This window comes from Elephas maximus, chromosome 18 (genome assembly GCF_024166365.1).
Source record: "Elephas maximus indicus isolate mEleMax1 chromosome 18, mEleMax1 primary haplotype, whole genome shotgun sequence".
NCBI classification, from domain to species: domain Eukaryota; kingdom Metazoa; phylum Chordata; class Mammalia; order Proboscidea; family Elephantidae; genus Elephas; species Elephas maximus.
The window spans coordinates 14774827-14785616 of record NC_064836.1 but is presented as its reverse complement, the minus strand read 5'-3'; positions in this window follow the sequence as shown (position 1 = coordinate 14785616).

Below are 10790 nucleotides of genomic sequence, written 5' to 3'. Positions count from 1 at the left end.
CCGGCTCAGGCTTCAGGCAGGCTCCTTCTTCCACCCCTACCCGCTCTGTTGTCCGCAGGCCCCCAAACCTCCCCAGCTCTGGCCAGCTCCAGCTCCCGCTCCACAGCACACCTGCCCTCCAGAAGCCTTGGAGCAACCGGACCTTCCCTTCCTGCACCTGAGGAGTTGGCAAAGTCACTGAGTCGGGGGAGGGGTGGGGACGGTTAGGCCAGTCTGGTATCAAGATGCCAGAGCTAAGAAACAATTGCTCAGGCTACAACTGGGGTATTTGGGCCTGACGTCTCTGAGGTCCTACTAACCATAACCAACACAAAACCAATGGCATTGCCATCAAGTCGATTCCGACTCATAGCGACCCCATGTGTTAGAGTAGAACTGCTCCATAGGGTTTTCTATGCTGTAATTCACCGGAGCAGATCATCAGGCCTCTCTTCCACAGACCTGCTAGGTGGGTTCGAACCGCCAACCTTTCAGGTAGTAGCCAAGCACTAACTGCACTGCCAAGGCTGGGGGAAAGTGTAGGGGAGGGTCTTTACCCTCAGGAAGCATAGAGGTTAGCTGTGGAGATAATCTGTGTTCATTTATTCATAGAGCCCTAACGTGTGCAAAGATCTAGACAGGGAATTGCTGTATTCCTCTGCAACAAATAAGGTGTTGGCCTCAAGGAGGTTGCAGACTGCAAGGCAAGATCCTTGTTGTTATGTGCCTTCTAGCTGGTTCTGATTCATACCGACCCCATAGGGTTTCCAAGGTGGATTCAAACTGCTGAGCTTTTGATTAGCAGCCCAGCTCTTAACCGTTGCACCACCAGGGCTCCAAGGCAAGATAGCATACATATATATCAGTAAAATTCAACAGAGAAATTGCTAATTGCTGGTTCAGATAATGTTCAAGGGGCATTTGGATGAGAGAAAGAGGAATTGCGAACCTGGGAGGTATAAGGCTGCCGTTGGAATCAACTCGATGGCAACAGGTTTGGTTTTTTTGTTTTTATCTATCAGCCACTTGTATTATCTCGTTTAATGCTCATGGTAGCGTTGTTGGTTCAGTACTGTTTCTTCTCATTTTACGGAAGAAAAAAATGAGACTCAAAAACATTAAGTAACTTGCCTAGCTAGAAGGGGAAAAGCCAGAAGTCAAAAACAAGTTATTAGATGCCAAAGCTTAGCCCAAGGGAAAAGGGTGTATATGGAGAAGTTGGATGAAGGATAAATGAATGGAACTACAAATATTTATTGAACATTTATTACATAGCAGGCTGTTTTTCAGGCACCAGGAATATAGTGATTCCTTCTGCCTGAAATGCCCCCCTCTGGTCTCTACCACAAACCCCAAAAGGAAAGTAGAAGGTAGTGGAAGCAGGGAGGAGTCTGGGAGGGGATAGAGGGGGAGGCAAGGTCATACTGGAAGGAGGGAGAGGTCACAGCCCCCTGCAGCCTCTTCCCCATCAGAGCTGTCTGGGCAGTGGGGCGGGGGGGTGGGTGGGGTGGGGGATGGACTTTCAGGACAGGAGGAGCAACACACAGGTGTTGGGTCTGAGCCCATTGCCCTTCATGTGGTCAGTTGCTTACCCTCTTCTAAGTCTGGATGGTGGTGGCTGTGGGGAAGCCACCAGCTTACACTTCCTTCTGGGACAGCAGAATTAGGTAGGAAGGGAATATCTAATAACTCAGCCCCAAGAGAGCTAGATAAGGAGCTCTGGGTTCCATGGTGCATGGCCCTGCTCCTCACCTCTCGGTATACTCCACACCAAGAACATTCCAGGAAGCAGGCTCAGAGAAATGACGTTGGGCCCCAGGGGAGAAGGCTGGAACTGTAGGAATGTTTGTGCCACGTCAGTGCTCCAGGAATGTAAAGAACCTGGCCCATCACCGCGAGCAACATTAGGAGACAGGAAGCAGCCTTCTGAAACCTTCTCTCACAGGAAAGTCCTGGCCAGAATCCTCTCCCCCTCCTCAGCTCTTTCCTGAGGAAAGTCCAGCCTGTCCCTGAGTGGAAACCCCCTCCCTGGAGTAGTACAGAGGCCCCTCTACGTGGAGGGAAAGAAACCTTGATGGCAGTTAGCCACCCTATCTTCTAGATGACCCCTTCCCTTCTCCCTCTGCCCGGTCCAGCAGGGCTCCGCGGACCCTCCTCCTGGAGGGATAAAGTGAAATAGTCCAGGTGGGTGGAAAGCAGCAGTCCTTTCTGCAGGGCATGAAGCCCACACCCTGCCTGGAGATTCCGCTACATCCGAGGAGTGACTGACAGCCAAGCATGTCTTGAGGACCAGGACAAACCCAGGACAAAGGGTCAACTGAAGGTCCTGGGCATTTCTAAGCAGAAGAGATGACCAGTTGGAGGACAACCTAATAGATGACAGAGGTGGTCTTGTGGAAGAAAGAATAGAGCAGTTGGCTCATGCCTCAGAGAGCAGGACCAAAACCAACGGGTGGGGGCTACTGAGAGGCAGGATCCAGCTGGATAAGGCAATCATCTACATAATGTGTTCATTCATTCGTTCATTCAATAAGTATTCATTTACCGAGTGCCCACAGTGTGCACTGTTCTAGGCTCTTGGGATACACTCAGGACCAAAACTGACAAAATTCTCTGCCCTCAAGGGGCTTCTATTCTAGTGGAGGAAGATAGACAAGTCAACAAATACAATAAGTAAATTATATAGTATATTAAGGAGCCCTGGTGGTGCAGCGGTTAAGAGCTCAGCTGCTAACCAAAAGGTCAGCAATTTGAATCCACCAACCACTCCTTGGAAACCCAGTGGGGCAGTTCTACTCTGTCTATAAGGTCATTATGAGTTGAAATCAATTCCATGGCGGGGTGTGGTCTTGGGTATAGTATATTAAAGTTTATAAGTATTAGGAATGTGGGGATGGGATACCAAGGATGGAGGGGACAGGGAAAGAAATTTTGAATAAAAGGATCAATTTCTCAATTTTTCTTTTACCAAAAGAGAATGATAAAAATAGTACCAAACTACAACCACTATGGAAAATGGGACGGCACTTCCTTACAAAGTTAGATACACAAGTGGGATTTATACCAGGTATGCAAGGCTGGTTTAATATCAGAAAAACCATTAATGTAATCCATCACATAAATAAAACAAAAGATAAAAACCACATGATCTGATCAATAGATGCAGAAAAGGCATTTGACAAAGTTCAACACCCATTTATGATAAAAACTCTTACTGAAATAGGAATTGAAGGAAAATTCCTCAACATAATAAAGGGCATCTATGCAAAGCCAACAGCCAATATCACTCTAAATGCAGAGAACCTGAAAGCATTTCGCCTGAGAACGGGAACCAGACAAGGATGCCCTTTATCACCACTCTTATTCAACATTGTACTTGAAGTCCTAGCCAGGGCAATTAGGCTAGACAAAGAAATAAAGGGTATCCAGATTGGCAAGGAGGAAGTAAAGCTATCACTATTTGCAGATGACATGATCGTATACATGGAAAACCCTAAGGAATCCTCCAGAAAACTACTGAAACTAATAGAAGAGTTTGGAAGAGTCTCAGGTTATAAAATAAACATACAAAAATCACTTGGATTCCTCTACGTCAACAAAAAGAACACCGAAGAGGAAATCACCAAATCAATACCATTCACAGTAGCCCCCAAGAAGATAAAACACTTAGGAATAAATCTTACCAAGGATGTAAAAGACCTATACAAAGAAAACTATAAAACTCTGCTACAAGAAATTCAAAAGGACATACTTAAGTGGAAGAACATACCCTGCTCATGGATAGGAAGACTTAACATAGTAAAAATGTCTATTCTACCAAAAGCCATCTATACATATAACGCACTTCCAATCCAAATACCAATGTCATATTTTAAGGGGATAGAGAAACAAATCACTAATTTCATATGGAAGGGAAAGAACCCCCGGATAAGCAAAGCATTACTGAAAAAGAAGAAGAAAGTGGGAGGCCTCACTATACCTGATTTCAGAACCTATTATACAGCTACAGTAGTCAAAACAGCCTGGTAATGGTACAACAACAGGCACATAGACCAGTGGAACAGAATTGAGAACCCAGATATAAATCCATCCATGTATGAGCAGCTGATATTTGACAAAGGACCAGTGTCAGTCAACTGGGGAAATGATAGTCTTTTTAACAAATGGTGCTGGCATAACTGGATATCCATTTGCAAAAGAATGAAACAGGACCCATACCTCACACCATGCACAAAAACTAACTCCAAGTGGATCAAAGACCTAAACATAAAGACTAAAACGATAAAGATCATGGAAGAAAAAATAGGGACAACCCTAGGAGCCCTAATACAGGGCATAAACAGAATACAAAACATTACCAAAAATGATGAAGAGAAACCAGATAACTGGGAGCTCCTAAAAATCAAACACCTATGCTCATCTAAAGACTTCACCAAAAGAGTAAAAAGACCACCTACAGACTGGGAAAGAATTTTCAGCTATGACATCTCAGACCAGCGCCTGATCTCTAAAATCTACATGATTCTGTCAAAACTCAACCACAAAAAGACAAGCAACCCAATCAAGAAGTGGGCGAAGGATATGAACACACATTTCACTAAAGAAGATATTCAGGCAGCCAACAGATACATGAGAAAATGCTCCCGATCATTAGCCATTAGAGAAATGCAAATTAAAACTACGATGAGATTCCATCTCACACCAACTAGACTGGCATTAATCCAAAAAACACAAAATAATAAATGTTGGAGAGGCTGCGGAGAGATTGGAACTCTCATACACTGCTGGTGGGATTGTAAAATGGTACAACCACTTTGGAAATCCATCTGGCGTTATCTTAAACAGTTAGAACTACTATACAACCCAGAAATCCCACTCCTCGGAATATACCCTAGAGATACAAGAGCCTTCACACAAACAGACATATGCACGCCCATGTTTATTGCAGCTCTGTTTACAATAGCAAAAAGCTGGAAGCAACCAAGATGTCCGTCAACGGATGAATGGGTAAATAAATTGTGGTATATTCACACAATGGAATACTACGCATCGATAAAGAACAGTGACGAATCTGTGAAACATTTCATAACATGGAGGAATCTGGAAGGCATTATGCTGAGCGAAATGAGTCAGAGGCAAAAGGACAAATATTGTATAAGACCACTATTATAAGATCTTGAGAAATAGAAAAAACGGAGAAGAACACATACTTTTGTGGTTACAAAGAGGGGAGGGAGGGAGGGAGAGGGTTTTTTATTGATCAATCAGTAGATAAGAACTGCTTTGGGTAAAGGGAAAGACAACACACAATACAAGGAAGGTCAGCCTAATTGGACTGGACTAAAAGCAAAGAGGTTTCCGGGATAAAATGAAAGCTTCAAAGGTCAGTGGAGCAGGGGCTGGGGTCTGGGGAACATGGTTTGAGGAGACTTCTAAGTCAACGGGCAAAATAATTCTATTATGAAAACATTCTGCATCCTACTTTGAATTGTGGCACCTGGGGTCCTAAATGCCAACAAGCGGCCATCTAAGATACATCAATTGGTCGCAACCCACCTGGAGCAAAGGCAAAGGAAGAACACCAAGGCCACACGACAACTAAGAACCCAAGAGACAGAAAGGGCCACATGAACCAGAGACCTACATTATCCTGAGACCAGAAGAACTAGTTGGTGCCCGGCCACAATCGATGTCTGCCCTGCTAGGGAGCACAACAGACAACTCCAGAGGGAGCAGGAGGCCAATGGGATACAGACCCCAAATTCTCATAAAAAGACCATACCTAATGCGACTAGAGGAATCCCAGAGACAATGCTCCCCAGAACTTCTGATGGCACAGGACAGGAACCATCCCCGAAGACAACTCATCAGGCATGAAAAGGACTGGTCAGCGGGGGGGAGAGAGATGCTGATGAAGAGTGAGCCAATTAAATTAGGTGGACACTGGAGAGTGTGTTGGCAACTCTTGACTGGAGGGGGGATGGGAAGATAGAGAGAGAGGGAAGATGGCAAAATTGGCACGAAACAAGAGACTGAAAGGGCTGACTCAATAGGGGGAGAGCAAGTGGGAGAAGGGAGTATGATGTATGTAAACCTACATGTGACAGACTGATTGGAATGGTAAATGTTCACTTGAAGCTTAATAAAAATTAATTAAAAAAAAAAGTTAGATACAGCAATCCCACTGCTAGGTATATATCCCAGAGAAATAAGAGCCGTGACATGAATAGACATATGCACATTTGTGTTCATCGAAGCATTATTCATAACAGCAAAAAGATGGAAACAACCTAAGTGCTCATCAACAGATGAATAGATAAACAAACAATGGTACATACACACAATGGAATTCTACGCAACGTTAAAGAATAACGATGAATCCAAACATCTCACAATGTGGATGAACCTGGAGGACATTATGCTAAGTGAAATAAGTCAATCACAAAAGGACAAATATTGTATGAGACCAATATTATAAAAAGTCAAGAAAAGGTTTACACACAGAAAGAAACACTTTTGATAGTTACTAGGGATGGGGGGTGGAGAAAGGAAAAATCACTAACTAGATAATTCACATGTATTAACTTGGGTGAAGGGAAGGCAATACACAATAAGGGGTTGTCTGCACAACACGACCAAGGCAAAGGAAGGCACTGGGAGGAAAGCAAGAGTAAAAGAAAATGATGGTAAATTCTATTACATAGGTAATCCTGCAATAAGAGTAATAACAAACAATAATTTACAAGTGGATACATAGGTAGATATGTAACGTGAACAGGTGTGGGATGGCATATGGGAGTATACCCACAAGCATATACAGGTTTGGCAAAGGATATTTCTACATGAGTACTTGTATGTGCTTCAAATATATCCAGGTATATAGCAGAGCTCACAGGGGGCAAAGTTATGAAAACTTCCTAGCCATAACCAAACACCTTGCGGGACTGGGTCACTGCTCTTGAGGGTTTAGGATCATAGTCTCAGGGGACAACTAGGTGAATTGGCATAACGAAGTCATCCTACTGTGGTGAGTACCTTACTCATGTCTAGGGTCTTAAAAGCTTTCAAGTGGCCATCTAAGACACAACTATTGTCCTCTTCCCGTAGGGAGCAAAGAAGAGTGAGGAAAATCAAAGACTCAAGGAAACAATTCGTTCATAGGACTAATGGACCACACGAATCAAAGCCTCTGCTAGTCTGAGACTAGAAGAATTAGGTGGTGACTGACTACCACTACCAACCACTCTGATAGGGATCACAATAGAAGGTCCTGGACAGAGTGGGAGAAAAACGTAGAACAAAATTCAGATTCATAAAAAAGACCAGACTTACTGGTCTGATAGAGTCTGGTAGAACCCCTGAGACTATGGCCCTTAGACATCTGTCAAACCTGGAGCAGACCCCACTCCTAGAGAGCATCTTTCAGCCAAACAAAAGACAGGCTTATAAAATCAACAATAACACCCGTGAGGAATGTGCTTCTCAGAACAATGAACCATATGAGACCAAAAGGGCAGCATTTGCCCAAAAACAAATTTCAGAAAGCAGGAAGGGGCAGGAAAGAAGGACAAATGGGAGCAGGGAATTCAGAGAGTAAGTGAGTAGAGTGTTGTCACATTGAGGGAATTGCAACTATGTCATAAAACAAAATGTGTGTAAATTGTGGAATGGGAAACTATTCGTAAACTTTCACTGAAACCATGACAAAATGTTCAAAAAAAAAAAATATTTGGAAAAGTATAAAAAAAGTTAAAAACAACTTCAATTCCCCCCCAAAGAAAAATGGTACCAAACTAACAATGCTATTGTGAGCACTAAAAATGAGATAATACAAGCATGATGGATTGAATTGGGTCCCTCAAAAATGTACATCAACTTGGCTAGGCCATGATTCCCAGTATTGAGTGATTGTCCACCATTTTGTCATCTGATGTGATTTTTCCTTTGTGTTTGTAAACCCTACCTCTATAATGTTAATGAGGTGGCTATGTTAATGAGGCAGGACTCAATCTACAAGATTAGGTTGTGTCTTAAATCAATCTGTTTTGAGATATAAGAGAGAATCGAGTAGAGAGACAGGGGAACCTCATACCACCAAAAAAGCAGCACCAGGAGCAGAATGAGTCCTTTGGACCTGGGGTCCTGTGCCTGAGAAGCTCTTATTCCAGGAGAAGGCTGATGACAAGGACCTTCCCCGAGAGCCTACAGAGAGAGAAAGCCTTCCCCCGGAGCTGACGTCCTGAATTTGGACTTCTAGCCTCCTAGACTGTGAGAGGTAAAACTTCTCTTTGTTGAAGCCATCCACTTGTGGTATTTCTGTTATAGCAGCACAAGATGACTAAGGCAACAAGTGCCTGATCTTAATAAATAAATGGTAACCCCTAGTATTGTCTCACAAGTTGCAGTTCCTCTTTCCCTCATTCAAACTCCCCTTGAACATTATCTGAACAGCTGATTAACAATTTCTCCACTGAATTCATCACCGAGAAGCTGGCATTTGTGCAGAGACCTGAAGGAGGGGAGTGAGTTTGCTGTGTAGATACCTCAGGGAACAGCATCCCAGGCAGAGGGCACAGGCAATGCAAAGGCCTTAAGACAGGCCAGGTAAGTTCCATGAACAGCCAGTGAGAAGTGAGAAGCAGATCCAGTAGAATCTCGTGAACCAATATAAGGCCTTTTATTCAGAGTGCAATGGAAAGTCACTGGAAGGTTTTGACCAAAGGAGTGACATGATCTGATTTATGATTTTTAGAAATTCCTCTAGGTGCTTTTAGAGAGTAGACTGTGGAGGGTGAATGTTGAAAGCAAAAAAACTTAGCGGGAAGCCAATGCAGCCATCCTGGAAATGGTGACTGGGGATGAAATCTTAACAGCAAAGACATGAGAACAGATCAGACTCTAGACATATTTTGAAAGTGGGGCCAGCAGGCTCTGCCAACAGATTAGATGTGGATGCGAAAGAAAGCAATCAAGGATAACTCCACAAATTTTGACCAGAGGAACTTGAAGAATGGAGTGCCCATCAGCTAAAATGGGGCTGGCTTGCAGGTGGAAGAGTTGGGGGGGCGGGGGAGGGGGGATCTCAAGAGCACTTAGACCTCCAAGTGGATATCTTGAGAGGAAGATGGTAGAAGGAGTTTGCCATTTGAGAAAGATTGGTGTTGGAGATAGAGATTTGGGAGTCGTTGCTAGAAGAAAGTTCTTCATTGGATGGAAAATCAGACAAGATGACCTCTGAAGTCCCTTCCAGCTATAAAGACCCCAGGATTTTATTGAATAGGACAGCAGTGTTTCCAAAGTTGCTAAGTTGCTTGGGAAAGCTTGGCTGGTACGGTTATGGGAAGAGGCAAGTGCTACTAAACTGAGGCGGGGTGTTTTGCTTTGCTGGAGCTGGCTTTCTCCTGTCCATGAAGATCCAGGGACTTCCTCCTAAGGATGGGAGGAAAAAGTTGGAGGGTGGTGGGGGAAATGGTCCTTCATATCGTTTAATCTTCCTGAGACTCAGTTTCCTTATCTGTAAAATGAGATGGTTATACTAAGAGATTTCTCAAGACCCTCCAGCTCTGAAACCTCGTGGTTGCGTATCTTCAAAGGCTCTTGCTGATTTTAGAACATTAGAACTAAGGCTCTGCATGGAGGGCATAGGAGTGCCTTATACAACAAAGTCCCCAGGTTGGGAGAACCAGCCGGTGCTGAAGTCAGGCTTGGGGATCCCCAGGACTTATAGCTGCGTTTCAGAACTTCCTGCTTCTGATTATAGGGGAAACTTGAGCACAGCCCACTGAGGGCCTGGGAATCTGCATTTCAATAAGCATTGTCAGTGGCTTTGGTCACACTAAATTTGATAATTTACTCAAGGTGAGGTCCCTTAACCCACCTCTAAGGAGCTGTGCACTGGTGGCACAACAGTTAAGTTCTCGGCTGCTAATTGAAAGATTGGTGGTTCGAACCCATCTAGCTGCTCCATGGAAGAAGGACGTGGAAATCTGTTCCTGTAAAGATTGAAAAAAAAAAAAAAAGATTACAGCCTAGAAAACTCTATGGGGCAGTTCTAATCATTCACCTGGGGTTGCAGTGAGTCTAAATGACTCCATGGCACCCAGCAAGAAGGAGCCTGGAGGGACCCTGCCTCTGCACATGCAGCTTCTTTCTGGGCCTCAGACCTTTCCTCGCTCTGCCTCCTTCTGGCTCTATAACCCTTCCCTCTCTATCTCTTCATACGGAATTCCCGTCCTACTCAGTTATCTCTGCCCTTTTCCCACCAGCCCCCAAGCCCCTCCCAGAGCTAATCCCACCTTCTCAGTTTTACCCTCTGCCCTCTCCTCGGACATTTAGGTCAAACTGGGAGAATGAGTCATCCTAGCAGTGGGGGAGGGGGCTTCAAGCCCATAAATGGGCAAAACCTCTGATTTCAGGCTTAGCCTCTGGGGAAGGGCCAATCCTTACCTCCCATCCCACCCACCCCATATCTACCCACGTACCAAAGGAATTCCCCAGAGAACAGGAAGGAGTCTGGGGCTGGCTTTGACTGGATGGAATTCTAAAAATAGAGCTTTTTAGGAGGTAGGCGTCAGAACTCAGCTTCCTTGATAAACATATAATGCCTGCCAGGATTTTCCCAGCTGAAGAGGCCAAAATCCTGATTGCCAATTTCAAAGCTGAATTGTTCAATTACGCCTTTGGAGTTCTGGGTCCAGCCAGCACTCCCTCCCTCCTCCTCACCCCTTTCTCCCTATGATCAGACCAGGACTCATGGCCACCCTGACCTGGGCTCTGGACTGCCCTCATGCCCCACCTGGAAGCTGGATGAC